Source organism: Musca autumnalis, unplaced genomic scaffold, assembly GCF_047663935.1.
Source record: "Musca autumnalis isolate F117 unplaced genomic scaffold, ASM4766393v1 scaffold_3, whole genome shotgun sequence".
NCBI lineage: Eukaryota > Metazoa > Arthropoda > Insecta > Diptera > Muscidae > Musca > Musca autumnalis.
The window spans coordinates 137211855-137238796 of NW_027411866.1; positions in this window are offsets into that span (position 1 = coordinate 137211855).

Consider the following 26942-nt stretch of genomic DNA (forward strand, 5'->3'; position numbering starts at 1 on the left):
CAAATTAATTCATGAAATATCCAGAACTAATTTACACCCAAAATTTCAATTTAATCACCGACGCTGCACCGCAACAGAGTTTATTTCGTCCACTCTCAGCCACTGATTTTGTTTCATCTTACAAAAGCTTTCTATTATCTTCTCATCACCAGTTCAGATTTCGACATGGACTCCAACAGCACTCCTTTATGAATTTCTAGTTCGTGAACCTAAATTTAATTTGTAATTTTGTAATTTTATAACAAAAATTTTGGAAATGTGTACTCTTTTGTTTTGATATCGCTACTTCTAGGGATGTACAAATCGACATTTTTTTTGTAGTGATCTGTACAAATTGTTCAAATGCTGATGAAAAGATCGGATCTTTCACGACTTCCTTTGCATGGGTTTAAATGCTAATGAAAAGATCGACTTCCTTTGCGTGGGTTTAAATGCTAATGAAAAGATCGGATCTATCACGACTTGCTTTGAACCAATGCAAAATATGCCATGAAATCACGGCATCGCATAGAACCCCTTCCTTCAAATTTTGCTGGGGTGATACCCTACACCACTACCCCTGGTAATTAGCTTTTAGCAAATCAAAATTCATTTATGGAACAAATAAACATATTGTAAGAAATAACTTTGTGGATTCTGCCACCTTTTCACATCAAGTTTAAACAATAATATAATAATTTTTCCACAAACATCCCATAAGGGACAAAGGAGACTTCTCTCATATCAATGAGTACACCCCGATTCATATTTCCTGATATGGGGACATACAGTTTATCGCCGAGTCCGAACGGCGTGATCTAAGCCACCACTTGTAGAGAAGTTTTACATGACTGAAATATTCAGAAAAAGCCGCCAACATTACTGAGATTTATTTTCCCACCGATTGAAGTTACCTGGCCGGGGAATCGATCAACGGTGGCAAAATACCTCTTAGTAATATTGACGACATTTCCTGAGTATTTCAGCCATTAAAAACTTTTCTACAAGTGGTGTCTTAGGGCACGCCGTTCGGACTTGGCGGTAAATTGTTGTATGTATTAATCTAAAAATTATACGCCAGAAGGAGGTCAGTGGGTGCCTTCACCTTCACCAAAATTAATATTTCAAAAAAATTTTAACGGTAGCGACACCGATTACCTTTTGAAAAAAAAACGTGGCAAAGCGACCCCATGCTGCAATATATCGCACCCGTTCAACAAAAAGGTAGTAACTGAAACTTTTCTATTTTTCAGTAGAGACAAAAACTGATGGTATGTAAGCAGTAGTATGAAAAGTGAAATACTGGTATTTTTGACGAAAGAATAGGCAAAGAAATTAAAGATTTTTACAGTGGGTAGGGTAATTCATTTTTATACCCACAGCATTTATGCTAACGAGGGTATATATATATATATATATATATATATATATATATATATATATATATATATATATATATATATACACACTTTCATACGGGCAAAATGTGCCTAATCGAAATAATGGTTTTAGACCCCAAGTATGTTTGGACGAAATGTGTCCACTCCTTCGGGTACCTACCACACAAAATTTCGGATAAGTTCAGATTAGGACCTGCTCTCGAATCGCTTTGAATTTTGTTGCAACAACTTGTATTCACTGCCCCCCATACGACGGTACAAGTTTCATCAGGGGCAAGTCCATACTTCCTGAGGAAATAGCCTAAAAGTTGCAAAGAGCCCCTATGACACCGTGTGTAGTGCTTGGAGCGCAAGATATCTCTCGAACGGTTCTGCAGATTCGGTCCAAAATTTGACATTTGTAATATTTTGTGCAAACATAGTTTAAATTCTAAGATAAGCCATATCGGTCCACTCTTTAAGGTACCTCCCCCACAAAAGTTCAAAAAATTTCGGAAAAATTGTGCGCACGATTACTCTTGAAGGGAGTGACCGATGTAATCCATACTTTGCACATCCTAATATATCTACCAGATATAGATCAGGTTCGAATATGTACTATATTTGTCTACTCCTTCTGGTACTCCTCATACAAAATTTCGGATAAGTTGACTTTAAGACCTGCTCTCGAATCACTTTGATATTTATTGAAGCGATTTGCATTCGCTACCTCCATTACGACGGTCAAAGTTTTTTCAGGAGCAAGTCCATATTTCTTGGGAAAATGGCCCTAAAGGTGTAAAAAACCCCTATGTGACCATATATGCCCGTCTGAGAGCACGATAACTCTCGAACTGTTCAACCGATTTGGTCCAACATTTGGTCTTCGTCATATTATATCCAAACATAGTTTCATGGGGTAATACCGGTCCATAACTTCCGGCACTTCTCCACAATATTTAAAAAATTTCACTAAAAATGCTAGGACGATATCGCTTGAATGGGGCAACCAATTTGGTCCAAACTTTGGATCTCCTAAAAGTTTGTCAAAATTTAGTTTAACTTCTAAAATGGGCCATATCGGCCCTCTCTAAGGGTACCTCCGCCACAAAAGTTCAACATTTGTGTCTTAGCGCAGTTAATTCCTAATCCACATTTTTGTCGGCAAGTTCAAATGTGCAAAAAGGGCCACCAAATTCTGAAGAGACCTTAAATACATTCGATCTGTCCGTAGGTGAAAGTTTCACTTCACATTGGCTGAGGGTATATATCTGCCGACTGACACTTTTTTACTTATTTTAATAAAAATTTAAAACTTTTAGTTACTACCCTTCTGTTGAACAGGTGCAATATGTATAAAAAATCCAATTGGACAATTAATACTCCTGGGCTCCACGTAAATCGCAATAATGCACAAATTGGGAATTTCTCTATCATGATAGAGACAATTATAGCATGGGAGGAAAATGTGGTTCTCTGTAGAAAACCCACTTTATATAAGGCAGTAGCCCCATTATCTACCAAACTCATTATTGCAATTTGTATCAGTGGAAAGGTCAGTCGTTTTTTCATATGTAGGCTACTTTGGCGGTATATGCCCTCCACAGATTAAAATATGGGCCAAATATAAAATGTTTATATTATTTATATAAAGTAATGGTCAATTTCACCCGCTAAATAATATCAGATCATCATCCAAAATTGTAGGCATTTTCTTCGACCTAAAGCCTTACCTCGTGCAAAATTTCGTGACCATTGAGTTATAATTGCGACCTCTAGCGTGTTTATTATTATACTACAAACAAATAATTGGATATATAGGGCTGTAACTCTGTTATCTTATCATGTACACTAACACATTTGGCATCTAAAGAAAGGTCAAAAGTTTATTTTCCAAGTATAGCTTACTTAGCCGGAATATGTATTCCAAGAATAACGATAAAATTTTCACACAAACGTTGTGGTCCATTTATCCCTCTAAATATCATCTGATCATCATCTCCAGTTGCAAGCTCCTTCTTCGTCATATACCCTTACCTTGTTTCAAATTTCGCGTTGATAGGACTATTTTTGCGACCTACAGAGCCGCTACAAAATTAGATACAAATTATGTTTTTGGTCCATTTCACCCGCTAAATATTTCACGATCATCACCAATGAAAATAGGGATCTATTCTGGTCTGAACCCGACCTCCATACAAAATTTCGTCACGATCGGTCCATAATTGCGGCCTGGAGTTTGATTACAATTTATAATTGACAGACGGATGGACGGACAGACGGAAGGACGGACGGACACACATCTCAAAATCGCTTTATCTCGTCGAGATATGAAGATTGGTATACCACATTTGGGGTCTCCGACGAATATTTCGCGGTGTTACATGAATTTTTCCCAAAACAAACTTATAATATCCTTTCCACATAGTGGTGTAGGGTCCAAAAATAATTCGACTACGACTCCGGGCAATTTTTTTCTACATTATAGAAATATAACACTAAATTCGGCACACCAATTTTTTTTAAAAAACGTTATTTATTTGAAAAGAAATCTACAAGAAAACATGTAAGCGAACGGTAGTTAGAGGACGATTAACAGGATATTTACATATTTATTTTATATTGCAAAATTCATGTGGAAAATATTTTTTGATCAAATTAATCCTTTAATTTTTTGTAAGCAAAATTAAAGTTCTATAACAATCGAGCTATTTGAACATTTTACGTCTTCTATATAAGTCCCACAAATCTTGTGTCAGAAGACCTACTGGTCTTCTAACGAAGGTCTACTGGTTTTTTCATCTTGTCTTTTGTGATAAATCATCATTGTCTTCTATTGAAGGAAATGCAAAATGAAATAAATTTTACAAAAATGTTCCTCCGAAAATGTTATGTAGGCTCCAATAAATTGTCACGTTGCGTTGGTCTTGTTACCATTGAAGGGGTGTGGAAGGTCTTCTTACAGCGAAGACCTTGAAAAGGTCTTTCTCCAACAGAAGACCATTGAAAGGCTTTCCTGTCATAAAAAAAAAAAACAAACATATGTACCTTATTCACATAGAATGAATACGTTTAATATCCATTGAAGAACTTTAATAGTTTTTATCGAAAAGAATACATTTAAATTGAATCCATATCCTTATGAAGACATTCGAAAAGTGTTATTTCGGTAGAAGGCCAGAAATAGGATTACTTTACAAAAAAAGCGTTTGCATAGTCTTCTATACCCTCAGCATTTATGCTAACGAGGGTATATACACTTTCATACGGGCAAAATGTGCCTCATCGAAATAATGGTTAGACCCCAAGTATATTTGGACGAAATGTGTTTCAGACAATTTGGAGTCGATTTAGCATCCGTCTGTCTGGCTGGCTGGTGCGCACGATAACTCTCGAACGGATCAACCGATTGGATCCACAATTTGGCCTTAGTAATATTTTGTCCAAACATAGTTTAAGTTCGAAGATAAGCCATATCGGTTCACTCCTTGAGGTACCTCTGCCACAAAAGCTTAAAAATGTTCGGAAAAATTGTGCGCACCATAACTCTTGATGGGAGTTATCAGTCACTCCCATCATACACATCATACATACTTTACACATCCTAATATATCAACCAGATATAGATCAGGTTCAAATATGGACTATATTTGTCCCCCCTACTCTCGAATCACTTTGATTTTTGTTGTAACAAGTTGCATTTGCTGCCTCAATTACGGCAGTAAAAGTTTTTTTAGAGGCAAGTCCATACTTCTTGAGAAAACAGCCCGAAAGTTGTAAAAAAAACCGCTATGGCACCATATGTAGTGGCTGGAGAGCTCCAACCGAATACTACGTTTGTCCACCTCTTGGATGTTAGAATATTTCTTCGAATATTAGATGAAATTCGAAGGTGGTGCTTATAGGTCCGCTCCTTCCGGTAACTCCCCCACTAGAGTTCGAAAATATTCGCCATAATGGTACGAGCGATTTCTCATAGACCTAGCAACCGATTTGGTCCAAACTTTGGATCTCTAAATTGTCGAAACTTACTTTAAGTTCAAATTCGGGCCCTATGTGTCCAATCCTTGTGGTACCACCACCCACAGAAATGTTCAACATTTCAATCCACACAGGCTGAGGGTATATCTCTGTCGGCAAAGCCGACTGATACTTTTTTACTTGTTCAAATATTTTTCCCGTAGAATACCTTTTATTACTCGTTCTATAGACGAATATTAGACCTTTTAAGAGGGTCCCATAAATTACCATCAAATGGGATTTTACCGTAAAATAAATTTAAAACATTATTCTTCATTTTAATGGAAACCATTAAAAATTTGCTCCTAATAGAGATCGTTTTGAAGGTCTGCTTTCTATAGAAATCCGGTAGAAAGTAACTTTTTAATTTTCTCTAAAAGAAATTCAGTATAGTCCGGTCAAAATAGACATTGAAATAGCAAAAATTCCCACAGAGCTGAATTTTGGTGGAGAGCTAGGGTTTGCCATTGGAAGCAACGTCCTAAAAGTCCCCATCGATCCCATGTGTGCAAAAAAAAAATTATACGGGGTCAAAGGTCAAATTTTAAGGGTTTTTTAGATTTTCGGATTTATTTTTTGAAAACGGTGGATCTAATCAAAAAGTGACTAAAGTAAGTATTGTAGACAGAAAAATTATCTACAAGTTTGACTTTTATAATTTTTTTCTAGGAGGAACCATTCTTGAGATATAGCTGTTCTAAAAAACACATGATTTTTATGCACTTATAAGGGAAATATGCACATATTCAGACGAACCAGCTGAAATAAGCGAAGTAATCGGGTTCTGTCCCCCAAAAAATATATATTTTCTTGAAGAGCGAAAGCTATCTTCTAAAAAAAGATCCAACAAAATCGGAGTGTGTTTAGTAGAGTTATTCAATGTTAGAGTCATTTTATGCGAAAATAGCCCATTTAACCCACATGTATAATCGATAGCCCAACGGGAACGACCCCAACGAAAACTCTTCGATTTTTTTCAAGTTTTGTCCGAAGGTAGGGTTTGTTGCGCTGATTACGGAAATGTATAATTTTCAACGGTTGCGGATCCGGTTCGCAGGTTATTCGACCCGAAAGGCCAAATTTAAAATCCGGGTTAGATCCGGTTCTACTGAACCGATTACTGCAAAGTGGGTATCGTTTGAAAGCTTACGAAAGTATCTAACACATAGTGTCGTTACTTTAACCGGTTCGCCTCACAATGTACTTACGCGGCTAATTTTTTATGTGACCTTTAGACCGCGATATCTTGAAAATGGTAAGTCTTTTTTAAGAATCATAAAGACCACTCTTGTAGACAATTATTGAATCTACAACTTTTACTGTAGCCGGCTTTTGCTAAGTCTTACCGTTTTTGAGAAAAATTAAAAAAACCGAATAATGCCTCCAAAAATGACCTTTGACCCCGAATAACTTGTTTTGCACACATGGGATCGATGGGGACTTTTAGGACGTTGCTTCTAATGGCTAACCCTAGTTCTCCACCAAAATTCAGCTTTTTGGGAATTTTTGCTATTTCCCCCTTATACGCATGTCTATTTTGACCAGACTAAGTAGGCATCCTTCAAAAACAAAAAAAAAAAAAAAAACAAAAAAGCTTCGAATGGTGTTCTTCTCAAGCAAGGTATTCGAAGAGTTTCTTCCCGTTGAAGAACTTTGGAGGTAATTTTCCAGCACAGACATTCTAAAAATTTTATTTATTTTTTGTTTTTCATAAAATAACATTAAAGTTGTTGAAATGAATTATTTTGTTATTTATTTTAAACAAATATGTATTTTGACAGCAAGAGTAGTGGTCACCTTGTGATTGTATCATTACTAAAGCCTTGAAGATTGCATCGAATACTAAAAAAATATTTCTTTCAATAAAGTCATAAAAGACATTTAAAACAATTTTCTTTCTATAGAAGCACATTAAAACACCTCTTGAAGAAAATTGTGCTTCAAAACTGATTGCATTTATATGTGTTTTTGAGCTAAACTTCAATCAGCATTCCAGTATTTGCTATGTTTTTGCAAATGTACTTTTACATCGATTGAAATGTTCAAGTGTAGAACTTTTATCACTGATGCCATATTAAAGAAGTGAGTGATAGATTGCATTGGATATAAAAATCTGTGATTTTAACTCCACCGACTGACTGACTACTGGCACCACAGAAAACCCACCAATATTTCATTTTGTTATGTAAATTTTCGAAGTGTGTCAATTTGCACTTCACACGTTTACATCGCTTCACATACGTATTTTTTCCGATGGATATTTTGGTTTTTCCATGCAGATTAATCAATGGACTGCACATACAAATACCAAGAAAAATATATTCCCGAATACAAAAAAGTAAATAAAACCAAACCAAAACAGAAAGAAAAACGCCATTCATTTCTTGATGACATTTTTTTCTTTTTGAAATGTGGTGATATGAAAAAATGCGAAGCAAAACAAAATGAATGTTGGGTTTTATTATTACCTGCGGACTTAACACGAATACAATTATTTAAAATTTTTTTCTCGAATTTGATATGGGTTGGAATTTTCTATATGAAAACTTAATTTGTTGGTATATTAGGGTGATGACTTTTCGATTTTTTCTTAACATTTTTTCTTTAGCAGAAATGACTTATATTTTGTTTATTTATTAATAATATTACTTTTATTAAATATTGAAGAAGGTCACGCACAAAACAATTTTAAATTATTTCCTTTTGGTTATGAAAGTACTAAGACCTTGCTTTTTTTAAATAATGCAACTTTAAAAAACACAAAATCTTGAAGTACTTTCACATTGGAAATATACCAAAATATGAACTTTTTGTGGTTTAAAAAATCGATGTCGGATTTTTTAGGCGGCATTTGGAATATATTAACATGTGCCACTGAGGCCTCAAAATTTCCATAGTAATTTGTATGGGGCCAAAGGTGAATTTTCACGAAATCGCTCCAAAGTCCACATTTACTGTCAAACCGATGAGAATTTTTTACAAGTTCATTGTTGTGATTTGAAAACGAATCCTACAAAAATTTATAAAAATTGGGCAAGATTTAGATATTGCTCTAAGAGTATATTTGGCCACTGTGGACCCTATAATATAGCCATTTTCACAATTTTTTTGTACTACCCTTTCTGAAGATAGGTTCTCTTCAACTTTTACCACAAAACTTCTTTCCGCTAGGAAACTAGTCAGTAGCCTGTATATATTAAATTCGAACCTAGACTTCTCATCCATATATCACGAATATTGCCAATTACTTCATATTCCATTTTAGAAAAAAAGGATAAATTTTTTTCGCGCTACATCAACACTTTTTGATATGTAGCTTAAGAAAAAAAATTCCCAGTAAGAATCTGGTCGCGAGCCAATTTTTGGTTGTTGCGGACAAAAGCTATGGCGCTTTTATTTCGCTTTTTAAGAAGAAAATATTATAAAAACGCTAATTATTTTAATGAGCACAATTGTTACAAAAAAGTTCTCTCGAAGTGACTTAAGCGAGTAGATTGCATAATACCTGCAAAATGTTACACAGAACTCGCGGAATGTACATAAAATTGATAAATTATTGAATATAAGTCAATTTTTTTTTCAAAATTAAGGCCCATTTAGTGGTCATAAAATTACATAAACATTTGTTGTTTATCAAAACTTCACGGCGAATCAAATGAGACTACAATCATACAGATTGGTGTTATAGTTTCGATGTTGCAGCCAAAATAAGCACATATATTGGTAAAAAAAATAATTTGTTGTTTGAAAATTTTTTTTCACATGCATTGTAAAAATAATATTGTAAAAATCTATAGGAATACTTCCTTCATTTTGCTTAAATCTCCCAATAATATAGACGGATTTTGCTTTATTCGTATTAAAGCTTTCCCATTAGGGAAGGCAATTGGGTTGATAAGGATATATCTCGAAGCTGCTGAAAGGGAAATAGAGTCCAAATAACCCATTTTAATTTATATGCATTTTAAAATACGTGTAAACCGCGTAATTATCAAATTCATTTTGTCCGCATGTGATTTTCATGTACAGCAAGACTATATCTATTAAATTGTATATATTTTTCGAAATATAATTTGGACTCTAAGATGTAGCATCGGCTGCATCTTAGCATTAAAAACCCTATAAAATATCGCTAATGTGCACAAAGTGCATACAATTTTTGTCCGCATCCGATTTCAGTGTCCACCATGAAAATCTACATCTATATATATGTATTTGAAGGCGATCAATCAAGAACCGTGGATGTAGCATCACACACTATTTTTGGGGATAAAATGAATATAGCTTCCTTATCAGTGAAGTTTTCAAATCTCTGTTTCAGCTAAAACGAAGATGCTGCACTAGTTTTTTCATTGCAGTGGAAGCGACCCGCAGAAAACGCGATAAAATACCCAATATTTTCAAAAACAATTTTAGGTGATTTTTCTACTTTGGAATTTCTCGTAACTCGCGTTTTAGTAGATGGATTTTCACGAGGAATGATTTATTGGATCCGGAACGTAAAAAACTAAAATGTGCAATAGAGTACAAGGAAAACGAATGACAATTGTAAAAATTAGACCCGAGAAATAGGATTTTTAGAAAAATGCTCGCACAAAATTTTCGCATTTGGATGCAGATTTCTATGAAGCTGTGCAGACTACATTCACAATATTCGTATCAAATAACTCAGAATCGCAAGTACTACAATCCTATATATGGTTTTTTGAAAAACCTGTTTGCGGAATGAAATTAGAAGAAAATGTCAAAAAACACTGTAAATCTGGCTTCAAAATGTCAGCATCATTTAATGGTAGAAGCAGTTCAAATTTTGAAAAGTAATACATTAGTGAGATGATCCTTATGTAGTTTGCTTCTACTTTTACTTTGACAGGAAAATCGAGAGAAGTGTGGTTTACTCACAAATCGAGAGAAAACAAAAAAAGACATGTTGGCTTCAACCCATTTTTACCCATAAAATAAACATAGACACACCTTTCACGCAAATTATCTTTTAAGGCCAATATTTTTTGCCACGTCCAAAAACATTTAATTTTATCCAAAAATATTTAATTTGTATAATATACAATCAGAAGTCGCGTGTTCTAAAAGGGTAAACCTTGGCTTCAGCTATGTTAAATTTTCAAAAATATTGGTGATATATAAAATTGAAATTTGTTTGTCTGTTTGTTTGTTTGTGCCTTATAGACTCGAAAACCGCTGAATAGATCTTACTGAAATTTTTAGGGTACATTGTTGCATGGCCTGGAATGAAAATAGGCTATATCATTTTTTGAAATTTAGCGTTGATCTAGAGATATAGCATCAAAATCGGAGATACCTCCAAAAAATTTAGATTTTGTATGCACATATCTTTAGAACTATTACAGATACAATCTCCAAATTTTGTATGTGTGACGGAATTTTATGTAGAAACAAACTTACAAACTTATATTCAAATCGGTTGAGATTTGGATATAGCTCCCACATACATATATTTTCGTCCGATTTCCTTATTTTATGTACAAAACATGCTAATTATGTCCAATTTCAATGAAATTTGGAATTTGTGACGGAATTTGGTCTGGAAATAAATGTGCCAAATTATATCGAGATTGATTCAGTTTTGGATATAGCTCCCATATACATATATTTTCGGCCGATTTCCTTAGTTTATGCACCAAACACGCTATATATGTCCAATTTTAGAATGTGTGATGGATATTGGCCTAGAAATATATGTGCCAATTTATATCGAAATCGGTTCAGATTTGGATATAGCTCCTATATATATATTCTGCCGATTTCACGTATTTGAGGCACCAAACACGCTATTTATATCCAATTTCAATAAAATTTGGAACATGTGACTGAACTTGGTCTAGAAATACATGTGTCAAATTATATCGAAATAGGTTCAGATTTGGATGTAGCACCCATATATATTTTCGGCCGATTTTCCGCATTTGATGCACCAAACACGCTATATATATCCAATTTCGCTGAAATTTGGAAAGTGTTACAAAACTTAGTCTAGAAATAAATGTGCCAAATTATATCGAAATCGGTTCAGATTTGGATATAGCTCCCATATATATTTTCGGCTGATTTTCCGCATTTGATGCACCAAACACGCTATATATGTCCAATTTCGCTGAAATTTGGAATGTGTAACGGAATTTGGTCTAGGCATAAATGTGCCGAATTATATCGAAAACGGTTCAGATTTGGATGTAGCTCCAATATATATTTTCGGCCGATTTTCCACATTTGATGCATCAAACACGCTATATATGTTCAATTTTGCTGAAATTTGGAGGATCTGACGGAATTTGTTCTAGAAATAAATGTGCTAAATTATATAGAGATCGGTTCAGATTCGAATATAACTCCTGTATATATTTTTGGCCGATTTCCTGTATTTTATGCACCAAGCACGCTATATATGTCCAATTTCGCAGAAATTTGGATTGTGTTACAGAAATTGGTCTAGAAATAAATGTGCCAAATTATATCGAAATCTTTTCAGATTTGGACATAGCTCCTGTATATATTTTTGGCCGATTTCCTGTATTTTATGCACCAAACTCGCTATTTATGTCCAATTTTGGTGAAATTTGGAATGCGTAACGGGATTTGGTCTGGACATAAATGTGCCAAATCATATCGAAATCGGTTCAGATTTGGATATTGCTCCTATCTATATTTTAGGCCGATTTTCTGTATTTGATGCTCTAAACACGCTATTTGTGTCCAATGTCGCTGAACTTTGGGATGTCTGACGGAATTTGTTCCAAAGATAAATGTGCCAAATTATATCGAGACCGGTTCAGATTTGGACACATTACATATGTATGTCCAATTTCACTGAAATTTGGAAAGCGTGACGCAATTCATTCTAGAAATAAATGGGACAAATTATATCGAAATCGGTTCAGATTTGAATATAGCTCCCATATACATTTTAGGCTGATTTTCTGTATTTTATGCACAAAATGTGAATGTGAGACGGGATTTGGTCTAAAAGTAAATTTGACGAATTATTTCGAGAGCGGTTCATATAGGAATATAGCTACCCATATATATTTTCGGTCGATTTCATGTTTTTGTTACGTATGTTCAATTTCAATGAAATTTTGAAGACTTAGCAGTCAGCAAAAGTCATCATTATTTACAGAAGTACTTAAAGTGGGGAAGAAATTGACCAAGGCTACAGCTATTAAGTATCATGTCTTTGAGAGACTTCTTAATATTTATGTTTTATTATGATATATATTAGGAATACTTATAGGCGGAAAGGCTTTCGGAGGAGTGTTACCTCCTGAAACATACAACAATACCATACTAGCTCCATAACAACCCTGAATAGGTATATAACGCCTTCATATCTCCTATATTTATTCGTTAAAATATTAAAAACGTTAAAATAATATGGTATTCCATTATATTTTATCGTAGTCGGGGCAGCAAAGCGCACCGGGTTCAGCTAGTTTTATATATAATTGTGTTTTGCCAGACATTGTCGAACATTGGCAAAATCAAAACTAACAACGATAGTTATACGCTTGTTATTTAGAGCTATATTTACATATTCCCCTAAGACCATCAGGGCATGTGACGTTGAATGACCCTGCCTAAAGCCAAACTGACTTATTTTAGAGATTAAAAAATATTCAAATAGCTTCCCGAACGCTGAGAGTAAGCTAATTGGCCTATAGTTACCGCATAATGTCGGATCCTTACTAGATTTCAGGATGGGTATTGTAATTGCCCTTTTCCATGAAACCGGAAAATATCCCAGTTTTATACAGTGGTTGAAGATAATCGCAATATGTCTCCTAGCAGCACCATAAATTCTCCTTAACACAATGTCAGTGATTCCATCCGGTCCTGCGGATTTGCGATTAGATCTTCTTTTTAAACCTGCCCCAATATTAGAACTTTAAGGAATTTATTCTGCCGCCATATATTTTCCTCACTTATTACGGCTCCATTTGCAGAAACGTTTTCTGAAAATGTCACCAGTGGGGACGAATCATTAAACACCGACACCTCACTTCTGACAGTATTACTGATAGAAGATGAATATTTGGCATCGGCTTGTACTTGGACAATATCCGCTAACATGTTAGCCTTATCGCTAGACATGACTACTGTGCTCCCATCGTTACCGATGAGATCCGGGATTTTATCATAGCGCTTGATACCCGCATCAAGCGGTACCGATCGTTCACCTGAATTTCGCAGAGAAATCTCACCCATTGAACTGACTAGCATTCCGCAATCGCGCCTTGGATAATTCTATCGGCGTTGCGAATTTCCGACCTGAGAGCGGAATACCTTTCATGGTTTCGTGTACGGTGTAATCTTCTCCGTAGAACTTTCTTTTGCCGGATAAGGTCTAATATATCTGGCGAAAGTCTACAGGGTCATCTAGGCCCAGAATTTGTTCTGGGACTCCATGGCGTTCCGGAATACCTCGCCCGTGGCCTCGATGCATGCATAGATTTCGGAGTGTGTAACATTCCGGTCAATAGGAAGCTGACAATTGGAAGATCCTCTGCCAATTTCTTATAAAATATTCTTCTGTCTATTCGTCTGTTGTCGAAGAACGTCCGTTTATGGCTACGTTCAGGTTCGACCCATAAACCGTCATCTTAAGCGCTCTGTTGTCGGAAGTGCAATCCAAAGTTTGAATTCGTTGACCTCCATTGTCATCGCTATGAATGCCAGATGATACCAAACAGATATCAATATAGGACTGAGATCCCACACTGGCTCTGGTTGGACCATATGTAGGCATTACATTAAAAATTCAAAAATGTCCTTTCTCCTAAACACGTTTGGTCAAATCCCCCCCCCCAGGCTAGTGTGTCTAGCATTAAGATTTGCCCCAATAGCTACTTCCCCAGACCTAGCTAAATCCCCAAGAGGTTATAAACTAGCAATATCAAATCTATCCCCCGGCCTGCAGTTCATAGCCACTACACACTGTGGCCCAATAGATCCTAACACAAGTACACTCGATTGCTCCCAAATCAAGCGGTACCCGTTCACATCTAATATTATCCCTAACCAGTATACCTGTACCTCTACCTGGTCCTTCCCACCTATACTGTAGGAAACTAACATACCCGCCCATCTCAAATCTGTGGTTTTGAGATAATCCAACATCATGACCTACCGCTGATTCTCAACGAGAAACAAGCGGAGGTAGTGGCTCTTATGCCTCGATATAACGGAGTTGATGTTGGAAAATATACCCAACATGCAAACCAAGGATGCCATGGCTTTAACCTGGCTCGTCTGGTCCTTACTCTTTAATTCATCCGAATATTGACGAACTTGCATGACAGATGCCAAGAAATCTTTACCGAAGATTTCCATGCATATTTCGTCAAATAAGGGGAATTCAATAACAGCTGACGCCAATGATAAGAGAAGACGAATCATTGTACACCATGACAATGTAAGCTCTCACAGATCGATTGAAACCAGCGCCTTTTTACAGGACAGAACTTGGGCTTGATTGATCCGCCGTACAACCCATGCCTTGGAAATCAATGACTTCATTTGATTCCCCCTCATCAAGAAAAAAGGTGTGGTCAACGATTTTCGTCGCCAGAATATGCTGTTGATGCGTCCAAAAGCCATTTTACATTGTCATGGTGTACAATGATTCGGCTTCTCTTGTCATTGGCGTGTCCAAAATACCTAAAATCGGCCAAATATAAATAGTGGAGCTATATCAAAATACAACAATGAACTGGTAGGTAAAGTGTTCGGGCAATCAAAAATGAACAGTTTGTATATAACATTATAATAATAATTTGCGACCATATAAACATATTATATGTAGATCAGGATAAAATTCTGAATCAAAAATAATTTAAACATTTTTACATGAGATTAACTACTGAAAATTATAAACAATATTAAGTATAGAATGACCGCCATATAGACCAAGCGAGAACCGATTAACATAAAGAAAAAATATAAAAGTAACATTTTAAAATACAAAATCTCAATTTTAATCTGTAATATATTGCTCGTTCAACTGGGAAACTTTTCTTGTTTTTATTCAAATGTAATACCAAATGTGCCCTTAACGTCATCAACAAGCATAAGAGGTGTAATTTTTATTCCGGTATTTATGACACTGTCTTGATTAAATTTTACACAGGCTTTAAAATCCATTCGCCATTGCAATGCGTTTTTTTAAGTTTTTTTTATTCCTCAAGTCCTTTCCAGCTGAATAAAACATTCAGGCAATAAATTTTCAACAAAACCAGGCAATCTCGTACCATTTACATTTGGTAAATATATTCATGGTTCGTTTTTGAGGATTTAATGATAAATCCTTAAAAATATATACGGTTATGTGTAAGAGGCAGAAAGAACCCTTAAACGGGAAAGCAATGGCCAAAGTGATTTAAAATGTTCTTTGGACGAGTGTACAACGCTATCATGTACGAATATGTATTACTTTTTGTTTAACAAATGTCATCATCATCTGCGTCATCATCATTGGGTTTATTGAATGTTTGCTTGTGTGTGTCTTTTATGTATGAGTTTTCGATTTCGTTTGAGGTTTAATTTTTTTGTTGGCCCCTACAATGTTTACATTTGTTCTTGTACTACACATATACATATGTACATACATACATAGGTACATTAACGGGAACATGTGATGAAAAGTCCAACAAAGAAAAACATTAAAGGACCTACATTTATTTATTTAAGTATACCTCATTGGCAAAAAGGGATAACGAAATCAGTTTCCTGGTTTTTGGTATTAAATTTGTTTTTGTGTGGGTCTCTGTTTGTTTTTCCATTGGAAAGCTATTCAACCTCATCTTTCTACGGTGCGTATGTGTAATAAATATATCGTATACGCTTGTACGGTGCCACTCATATGTTTTACACTATTTTGTATGTAATTGATATACAGTGGGTGTAACAATTTTATACTTCAAAAGGCATTTCAGGAAATTTCCGAAATATTCCCCCTAACTTGAGCACAAGTCGAAGTTTATGACTATTCTGTGATCCGTTGATTGGATCGAGTTCAAATGTCTTTTTTATTATAGCAGTTTAGTCCAACCTAGCGTTGACCGTGGATTCCTCTATGAAAGAAGCTTAGAGTCTAATAGATATATCAGGTTTCAATCGTCCTAGTGAAATGTAATTTGGAAATGACTTGTCGAAAGTGGTGGAACATATTGACTGGATATGAGCTATTTTATATTTTCTTAAGGAACTGCATTTTAAGCAAAAACATGGAAAAGTCTTTACTATTTGTAGCTGTCGTTGTGAAACTTTTTCATTTTATTTAAACTCTTCAGGGAATTTGGGTGACGTATGGGGATACCAAGCAACGGCCCTGACTGGCTTTAACATTGCAAAGCTTAGGACTTATCTTGGCCCTTTTCTCATCCCGAGTGGACACTGACCCCCCGTGGTGTCACTTGGGGAACTGCCCATAACGCTCTTAAAGGTAGTAAGCTAACATGTTCCGGGTGTTCAGCCATAAGAACTGTACCCCTACAAAAACATCTATAAAGTTGACAACCTCTGCAAAAGTTTTAAGGACAATGATCTGCGGATCTGCAACGCAGGAATGTTCGAATTTTTTATAGCGAAGGTGCAGTTTACGTACGAGGGTCACCAAAAAACCTTCTGACCTGACATTTTTGGAAAGTTTAACCGTTTTTAGCCTAATTGTACTCAGGACAGTTTGACATATGACCATGTGTTGGGTTGTTTAGAGTGGCTTGATTGAGACACCTTCAAAACATGGTTTTTGAACAATTTTACAGCATCTACTGGCGATTGCTGTGATTTTTCGGGTCTCTTGAAGCAACGCGTATTTTTTGTAAATTTCTTGAATCGACCAATACGGGATCCAACGAGAAAATCCACATTTTTGGCGCCAAGCGCTCATGCACTATCAAATGTTAGTTGGTGGAATAAATGCCCAAGGATTTCTCTATCTCACGGTACATAAGATAGCGATCTTGAATTATCCGTTCACGCACGGCATAATTTTGTCAGGCACAATGACCGTTTTTGGACGACCCTCACGGCCACGATTAAAGCTGTTTTTCATAGTGCTATAAGAGGTCCGTTATCGACATACAAAGATTTATTTTGATCGATCCACTCTTGCCTTGATTATCCCCTTCGAAAGTTGTAAAAATTATCGTTCACCAGTAATTTAACTTTTTTATTCCAAGTGATTTTTTCAAGTCACAGTGAACAACACAACACATGTTCGTATGTGAAACTATCCTGAGTACGCTTAGGCTAAAAACTGTCAAACTTTCCAAAAACATGTCAAATGACGCCTGGCAAAACCGTTTCTTTCCTAGGCCAGAAGGTTTTTTAGTTACCCTCGTACTGACATGGAAAGTACAAGGCCGATATTACTGGGAATGGCCCCGCAATAACACATAAAGGTGGTACACCCTTCAAGAGCATTTCTGGCGACGAAAATCGCTGAACACGCCTTTTTTTCTTGATATGCTGGAATCAAATTAAGTCATTGGATTCCGAGTCAGGGCTGTACGGTGGATGACCCATCAGTTCCACGTTTTGTCCTGTCAAACAGGCGCTGGTTTGAATCGATGCGTGAGAGCTTGCATTGTCATGATGCAGAAAGATTTGTCTTCTCTTGTTCGTTTTTCGAATTTCTAAGGAAACTTCAGGCAAACAAGTTGCAGTGTACCACTCAGAATTAACCGTCCTATATTTCTGACGCCGTATAGTCGCCACACCGTCAGTTTTGCCGAAGAAACAGGACACCATTTGCTTCGAAATGCTTCTAACATCAACAACTTTCGTTGGATTTGACTCGCTTCTGAAGTCCTAAACGGTCGGTTTTGCGTTGCTTACCATCGATTCAAGAGGATCGCATAACCGTCGGTTATCGTATTTATTCACAATTTCTTTGTACCAATCCACAAAAGCCTATTTTTGAGCGATTGTTCAAATTTGCCGAATCTAACGAGAAAAATCCATTTTTGCGGCCATGTGACGGTATATAATATGGCGATCTTGCATTATCCGTTCACGCACAGCTTAATTTTGTTCTGGACGACCCTCATGACCTTTCTTTTTTTTTTGGCTAGTGCCGGCAACAAGAGAATTCATTAAACCAGTTTTTCATAGTGCTATAGAATGGCCCTTTGTCGACATACAATGATTTAATTTGATCGATGCACTCTTGACGTGATTATCCACGTCGAAAATTGTGAAAAATGATCGGAACAAGAAAATTCCAGTTTTTTGCAAAGTGATTTTTTCATGTCACTGTAAATAACGCAACACATAATCGTATGACAAACTGTCCTGAGTACGTTTAGGCTAAAAACTGTCAAATTTTCCCAAAAGATTTCAAATGGCGCCTGGCAACACGCGGTGCGTCCTAGGCCAGATAGTTATCGTGCAGCCCTCGTACCTGCTATGATATAAAGCACGAATTTGGTTGCCGATTTATAGGTGGTCGGAGGAGGTTTAAACATTTGGTCTGCAGCGTCAACCCAGAGAATGAAAGACTTGCGCAATTCGCATAAATGCTAAATTTTTCAAAATCAGTCTTATTTGCGCCCATGCCTCCTGCAAGGATGAGCAGAGCATGACCGTTGTCCTGCTCAAAATTGGAAAGGAGAATATCTTTGGAAAATTCAGTATCCATAATGTAACATCTGACAACAGAATGAGGCTGATAGATTTCGCTGCAGCCAAAAATATGGTAGTTTTACAGCACCAGATTTAAACATCTCGATATTGACAGGAAATCAAATTTATCCCTTTGTGGTTGTGTGGATCATCGAGTGGATTGGATGTACGAGCGTTCCGAGGAGCAAACATCGACTCGGATCACTAACTAGTTGCAGCAAGGGTTCGTGCTCGATTAAACGTAGCAAATGAAGTACGAACAGACACAACACGGAAGTTGGAAATGGGTTAGCTGGAAACACAACATATTGCCACAGCATATTCCACTCAACTGTCCCCATTGGTTGAAAGCATCCCTCGTCCCGATCAGCATTGTGGCAAAGTTATGCCCACTTCATGTATACAGCCACAAAATCCATTATTGGATACCAGAGGCCTCCATCAAGGAATTCACGGTATCACCATGAATGCCGTGCAGCTACCGAAGAAAATAATTGGGAGAAAAGGAGAGAAAATAAAAGTCTTATCCGCAGGAAAAAGTGGGAAATGGAAAAGTGGGAGCGTGAATAATCGAGACCTAAAATGGAGTCCAAAAATTTGACCAAACAGTGAAACATTAAACTAATGGCTTTGGTACAGGCACATCCTTCTGTAGGAACAGCAAGGTAATTTGGTAACGGATACAGATAGTGTGCGTAGGATATGGGAAGAGCATTTTCCCAAATCTAATACTAGCGAAGACGACGAAGATGTCAAATTGGGCCATACCAGTGCGACTTTAAACATTGCAAATCCAACATTGACCACATCAAAGGAGATAAGACTGTATACTCCAGCTATAGGGGCATAAGTCTTCTCCCTATCGCCTTCAAGACAGTGCCAAGGATATTGTGCGAACGACTAAAGCCCATGGTCCACGAAATAATTGGACCTTACCAATGCGGCTTTAGACCTGGCAAGTCCATCATCGATCAGATATTTACCCTGAGGCAAATCCTGGCAAAGACCCAAGAACTGCAGATCGACACCTACCTTTTAGCGCCTTCGGCTTTCTAAGATGACAGTTAAAATAGGAAAGAACATTTCCGAACAGTTGACTACTCAAAGAAGTTCCATAGAAGGAGACGGCATGTTGTGTGATCTCTTCACATCCCGTTGAAAAGCGTTATACGACATCCGAAAGTCAAAAGAAGTGAGACAATATAACATATACAAACAACTACATGTTAGTTCCTTATGCCGACGTTATTGTAATCCTGGGTCGATCGGTAGAAGAAGTAACTGATACCTCCGAAAAGTCGAGGTAGTAAAATACTTCGTCCACATCGACACCGTCATAAAGAAAGAAGAAGAATGCTAAGTAACCAGTGTAAGAATGGCACGTCAAACAAACTTTATCCTCTACAAAAACTGGTAATACCCGTGCTAATGTATGTGTGTATGTGGCACTGCTTAGCGTGTTCGAGAGGAAAATTCTTCGAAACATCTAACGACATCAGTATAGTTGAACGTATCGAGTTGCAACGATTGCATTGGCTGGGCCGTGCCTTAAGAAAGGCATATAAATACGGGCCCCATGGCTGTACACGTAGAACTGGAAGCTCAAGACTTAGATAGTGTCACAAAATGGAAGACGAAATAAGAAGACACGAAATCCGGAATTGGAAAAATTAAGCAACACATAGAGAGGAATTGAGATATTTTCTTAACATATGTTCTGTAGAGGACCAGCTAAGTAGGTATATACTCTGGGAATAATGAAAGCAACCACATGTTTATACCCTCCATCATAATATTGAAGGTATTATTAATTTTGTCATTCCGTTTGTAATACATCGACATATTCTTCTGAGACCCTATACATTATATACGTATATATGTATGTATATATAGTCGGGACGGGGCCGACTATGTGATACCTACACCACAGGGGTCATAAGCTTTTCACTGCTAAACATTTTTTATTTCAATATCAACAAATTAAATATGCTACCCCCTCTCTGTGATAAAAATTGCGACATGTAACATTATTTTAAAAAAATATGGAAAATTGGATGCATTACGGACTATTGTGATATGTCCCTTGTTCGATCACCTTCGCTAACCTACTTTGCATCAATGTAAATATGATATTTTAGGATTTGCCGTTGCAATACCCTACTAGAAGCCTACATATTCGCCAAAGAATAAAACTTTGAATTTTTCTCCACATGAATTTTTGTCCCTTCCGACCCTTTAATATTATCCGACCATCACCAATAGGCTTCTTCCTCTATGGCACTCGCATCAACTCCCTAAATTTCGTGACGATTCGATCAAAATTGCGACCTATAGCGTATGGTAAAAATGGAAATTATCACCGACTTTTGCGATATCTCCTTCTTCTGACCAGCTACGCCAACCCAGTTTTCATCAATGTAAAGGATAACTTTTCTTCTTCCATTGACGAGCTTTCTTTTTGGAATACCCAACTAGAAGCGGAGATATTCGCAAAAGAATAAAACGTTGAATTTTCTTTACATACGTTTTTATGTCCATACCGACCCCTGAACATTATCCGACCATCACCAAAATCAAAAGGCTTCTTCCTCTCTGGAACCTCCATTAACCCTCAACATTTCGTGATGATGCGATCAAAATTGCGACCTGTAGCGTGGTTAAAAAAAATGGAAAAATGGGATGTATTACCGACTATTGCGATAACTCCGTTATTTGCCCACCTACGCCAACCTACTTTACTTCATTGTAAAGATGGGATTTTCTACTTTCATAGTCATGATTCTCTTTTGGAAGGTCCCCAACCAATGCTGTGATATTAGTCATTATAATTAAAATCGCAAAAAAGAAACGCTGGGTTTCATTAGCGACTATTGCGATATATTCATTGTTTGAGCACCTACGACAACATTCTTTACATCTTTAGAATTCTTTACATCATTCAATCTCTCTTTCTTCTTAAAACAATCTACTACTATTTTTTACAACTACTCATTCTTCATATTCTTGTCTCTTTTGTCTTACCATTTTCCCCTTTCCTCCTTCCCATCTTTCCAACTTAATCCACAATCTCCTCCCACATAGCTCACCATATCATCATAAACAGCCTTGCATCATCTGTAGGCTTACAGCACCATTCAGAACACAATCTGCAGTCATGCAACATCATACAGCATCGCCCACAGCAAGAAACACATCACACCCTCCACTACACATCAACAGCATCTGCACTCACACATCACCATATAGCTGCATCTAACATCATTCAGAATATCATCACCGTATGCGCAAATCACCATATACCCATCAGACACATATCACCACAATCCGCAGTCACGTAACATTATACAGCCTCGCTCACAGCACGAAACACATCACGCTTTCCACTACACATCTACACCATCCGCACTCACATATCACCACATAGTTGCATCCAACATCATCTCATTCATAGTCTACAATGAATCCTCTTTTCAACACCATCCATCATCCATCCATCAAATCCACAACCGTTACATCATCATCATCTCTACAACACATACATTTCAATAGTCAGGATGATCAAAATGGACCTCAAGGTCTGCAAGTGGAGTGGCTGCCGGCACGGCAGTTACGCATCCTAAACCTAACCTAACCTTACATCTTTCATTGTCAGGTTTTGCTTCTGGTATGCCCCTGAATATTACCCGTTTATCATCAAACTCAGTAGTCTTCTTCCACTCCGGGACCCCCATTAACCACCAACATTTGATGAGGTTCCGATCAAAATTTCAACCTGTAGCGTGATTTAAAAAAAAAATGAAAAAATGGGATGTATTACTGACTATTGTGATATCACCGTTATTTGGTCACCTACCTACCTACTTGGCATCATAGTAAAAATGGGATTTTCTACTTTCATAGGCAGACCTTGCTCTTGGCAGATTCCAACCAAAGCTGTGATATTCGTCATTAAAACTCAAATCGCAAAAAATAAAAGTTTTATTTTATTTGTGACTATTGTGATATCTTTGTTGTTTGACCACCTACGACAACCTGCTTTACTTCAAAAGAAAGCTGATATTTTCTTCTTTTATTGCCATTTGGTATACCCTTTATAGAAGCTGAGATATTCGCTTTGAAAAAACCTTGACTTTTTCGCCCATTACAACCCCTAAATATTATACGATCTTCATCAAAATCAACACGTTTCTTTTCCACCGGGACCCCCATCAACACCCAAAATTTGGTGACGATCCGATCAAAATTGCGACCTGTAGCGTGATTACAAGGTTTAAATGGCACACATAGCCACATGGACTCAGTTCGTCAGGACATTCATTTTGGTATATATAAGTACAGGTCTAGTCCATTATTACGATGCGTTACAAACTTTTTTGCCAAAACATTCTTATAGTACCCTCCCCGTATAGGGGTGTAGGGTATATAAAGGGGCATTATATTTTTGAACAGTCGTTTTTATCACTCGATGCGTTACAAACTTTTTGGCCAAAACATACTTATAATACCCTCCCCGAATAATATATTTGAACAGTCGTTTTTATCACTCCTAGAACGTATGGCATTGAAAGTGGGACATAACAGCTCAAATTTTGATATAGTAAAGAATTTTTACTGCTACAACATTTTTTCCACCCATTACGATAGGACTTGCGGTTTCCAAGCGCAACAGTGAAAGTTAAAAAAACCCTAAAAATGTTAATTTTGACAGCGATATATTTGAAAATTCCTCCTACGATTTTTTATTTCTTGATTTTTCTCATCTATGAACATTGTGGTTTCGAGATCCGCAGATGTAAGCACCTTTCATTTAAAATTAGTTAAGGGGCACCGTGACATATGTTCCCACAACATCACCGAAGATACACAAAAGACTTCATTCATATCAATGAGCACACACCGATTTAAATAGGCTCAATGATATGGGACCAACTTTTGTGAGGGCTTGAAGTGAGGGTCTTTATGGCTGAAATATACAGGAAATGTAAGCTAGCATTACATTGAGGGAATTTTCCACCGCCAAAAATTTAGAGTTTCAGGTCAAGGATTGAAGCGCAGATGTTCTGAATGCAAGGCGGACGTGCTATCTACTGCACCTCGTGCTTACTTATCACTACATAAACACACAACAAAGTTAAATGTCCACGTTGTCATTGGAAGGGAATGAATCTCTGTGAGAGATTGTCCTTCTTGCGTCAGGAGTTGTATAAGTCTTACATAACTTTGATCGCACTGTCAAGGCATAAACTTTGGGGGAGTTTATAATTTCCGATCACAATAATAAGAAGTAAGAAGGGCGTTAAGTTCGGCCTGTCCGAACTTTTTATACCCTCCACCCACACTATTTTGAAATCAATATGAACAATTACTAACTACTAAGCCCTTTAATGCGTTAAGTATAACTCCTACCCATTGAGATTCCAAAATACCAAGTTACATCCACTTCAGAAGGAAAATGTAGCAACTCTTTAAAAGGGCTCTTCGTTGTTCTTTCTATCCTCTGACTACACATAATACAAAAAAATTACAGCAATCTCGGGTCGAAAGTTTGACAAAAAAAAACCCTCGAAATACATAAAATTGAGCAAGCAAGTAATTTTCTATCTTCTGGAAACACAAAATTCCACTTTAAAACCAATTTGGCAACCTTTGACAAAAGGCGGACTTACTGTCTGATTTTTTGCAAGGGTGTTTTGTACCTGTTTTAAGGATTTGTACACCTGATACAAAATATCGAAGATCAGTGAGTGCCGTTTAATATAGGCTATATGAAGACCTATAATTTTTGATTGAACGTTTTATACCCCCCCCCCCCCCCCATGAAGGCTAAATACCAAATTTCAGCCATTTCGGAGAGAAATTCAGGCCACAAAATTCAAAATATCGAAAATCGGTAGGTACCGTTCTATGGGAGCTATATGAAGACGTTTACCTATACCAACAAATTTCAAGTGGAAAGTTATATATCTCCAACTAGCAAAATGCCCGCTACTTCGTATGCGGAAAGGATACACGCAGAGAAAAAATATTGTTGGAACAATCATATTCTAAGAGCAAAATAGTGTATTTTAAAATTCTTAAAATATGTATTGTTGGCGCAACAATATATTTTGTGTCATCATGTTTGCTAATAAAAAATATATGGTTGAAACAACAATATATGCTTTCAGATTTTTTAATTACACTATTGTGCTCTTAGAATATGATTGTTCCAACAATATCTCTTCTCTGTGTGTATGCAAAACAAATAAACAATATATAATATGGAAATGGCAAACACTGAAAATTTTGTTGCATTCATTTGCAATTTTAATCAATATTTATTTTTATTTTAGTACTGTACCTTTTAGTTAGATTTTCAAAAAGATCAGCCGTATCTCACCCTTACACATTAACAGCGAGATCAACGTTGCACACTAATACTCACCCTAACTCCAAAAAATACAGATTCCAGTCCAAAAACAAAATGAGTACAATTAAGTACTTTTCGTATACTTATGGTAAGTATGTCGAAGACATATCTCAACCAAACTCTGACTTTAATACAAAATAATTACAATAATCGTAATTCCAAATCTCAAGATTCCAGCTGTATACGTTCGTCCAATTCCAAATTGTACCAAACTTTCCAAAACTACCTCAATCCTTCACTTTAACAGTAATCTTAATTCCAAATTTCAGGATTCCAGCTCTGTCCGTTAAACCAAATCCAAATTGTACCAAATTTAGAACAATTTAGAACTTTCGTACCCATAAGTACGAATTTTCAAAACTTCCTCAATGCAACAGGGCTACAATAATCATAATTTCATATTGCAGGATTCCACCGCTGTCCGTTCACCTAAATCCAAATTGTACTAAATTTAGTACCATTTAGTACTTTTCGTACACATAAGTATGATTTTTCAAAACTAACTGAATCCTGCTCTTCGACTGTAATCGTAATTCCAAAATTTCAGGATTTTTCAAAACTAACTGAATCCTACTCTTCGACTGTAGTCGTAATTCCAGATTTCAGGATTCCAGCTCTATTAATTCACCCAAATCCAAATTGTACCAAATTTAGTGTCATTTAGTACTTTTCGTACCCATAAGTACGACTTTCCGAAACTCCCTGAATCCTACAATAATATTACTGTATTATTTCCAAATTTCAGGATTCCAGCTCTATCTGTTCACCCAAATCCATATTGTACGAAATTTAGTAACATTTAGTACTTCTCGTGTCCATACGTACAAATTTCCAAAACTACCTCAAAATTTCTTCAATTCTACACTCCAACAGTAGCCTTAATTTCTAATTCCAACTCTATTTGTTTACTAAAATCCAAATTTTACCAAATTTAATGTTTTCCGTACCCATAAGTACGAATTTCCAAAACTACCTCAATTCTACAGTGCAGCAGTAATCTTAATTCAAAGTTTCAGGATTCCAGCTCTATCCGTTCACCCAAATCCAAATTGTACCAAATTTAGTACTTTTCATACCCATAAGTACAAATTTCCAAAACTACCTCAATCCTAAACCCCTGCAGTAATCTTAATTCAAAACTACAGGATTCCAGCTCTATCCGTTCACCCAAATCCAAATTTAGTACAACCATTTCCTTATTTCAACTCCACTTCCCAACCTTTATTTCCATACCATTGAATTTGAAGATTGTAGCTATATCCGTTTAAAATATACAATTAGTACCAAATTTAGTAACTTTTAGTACTTATTGTACACTTATCGGTCGAATTTCCAAAAAAAAACCTTTGGTACATCTCTATAACTCTCCATCAGTGACCCCTCGTTCAAAATTTCAGAATTCTAGCTCTTCGCGTTTGCCTAATAGAGTGGATACCATATATAGTACATTTTAGTACTTTTCGTACCTTTCTAGGACGAATTTCCAAAAACCCATT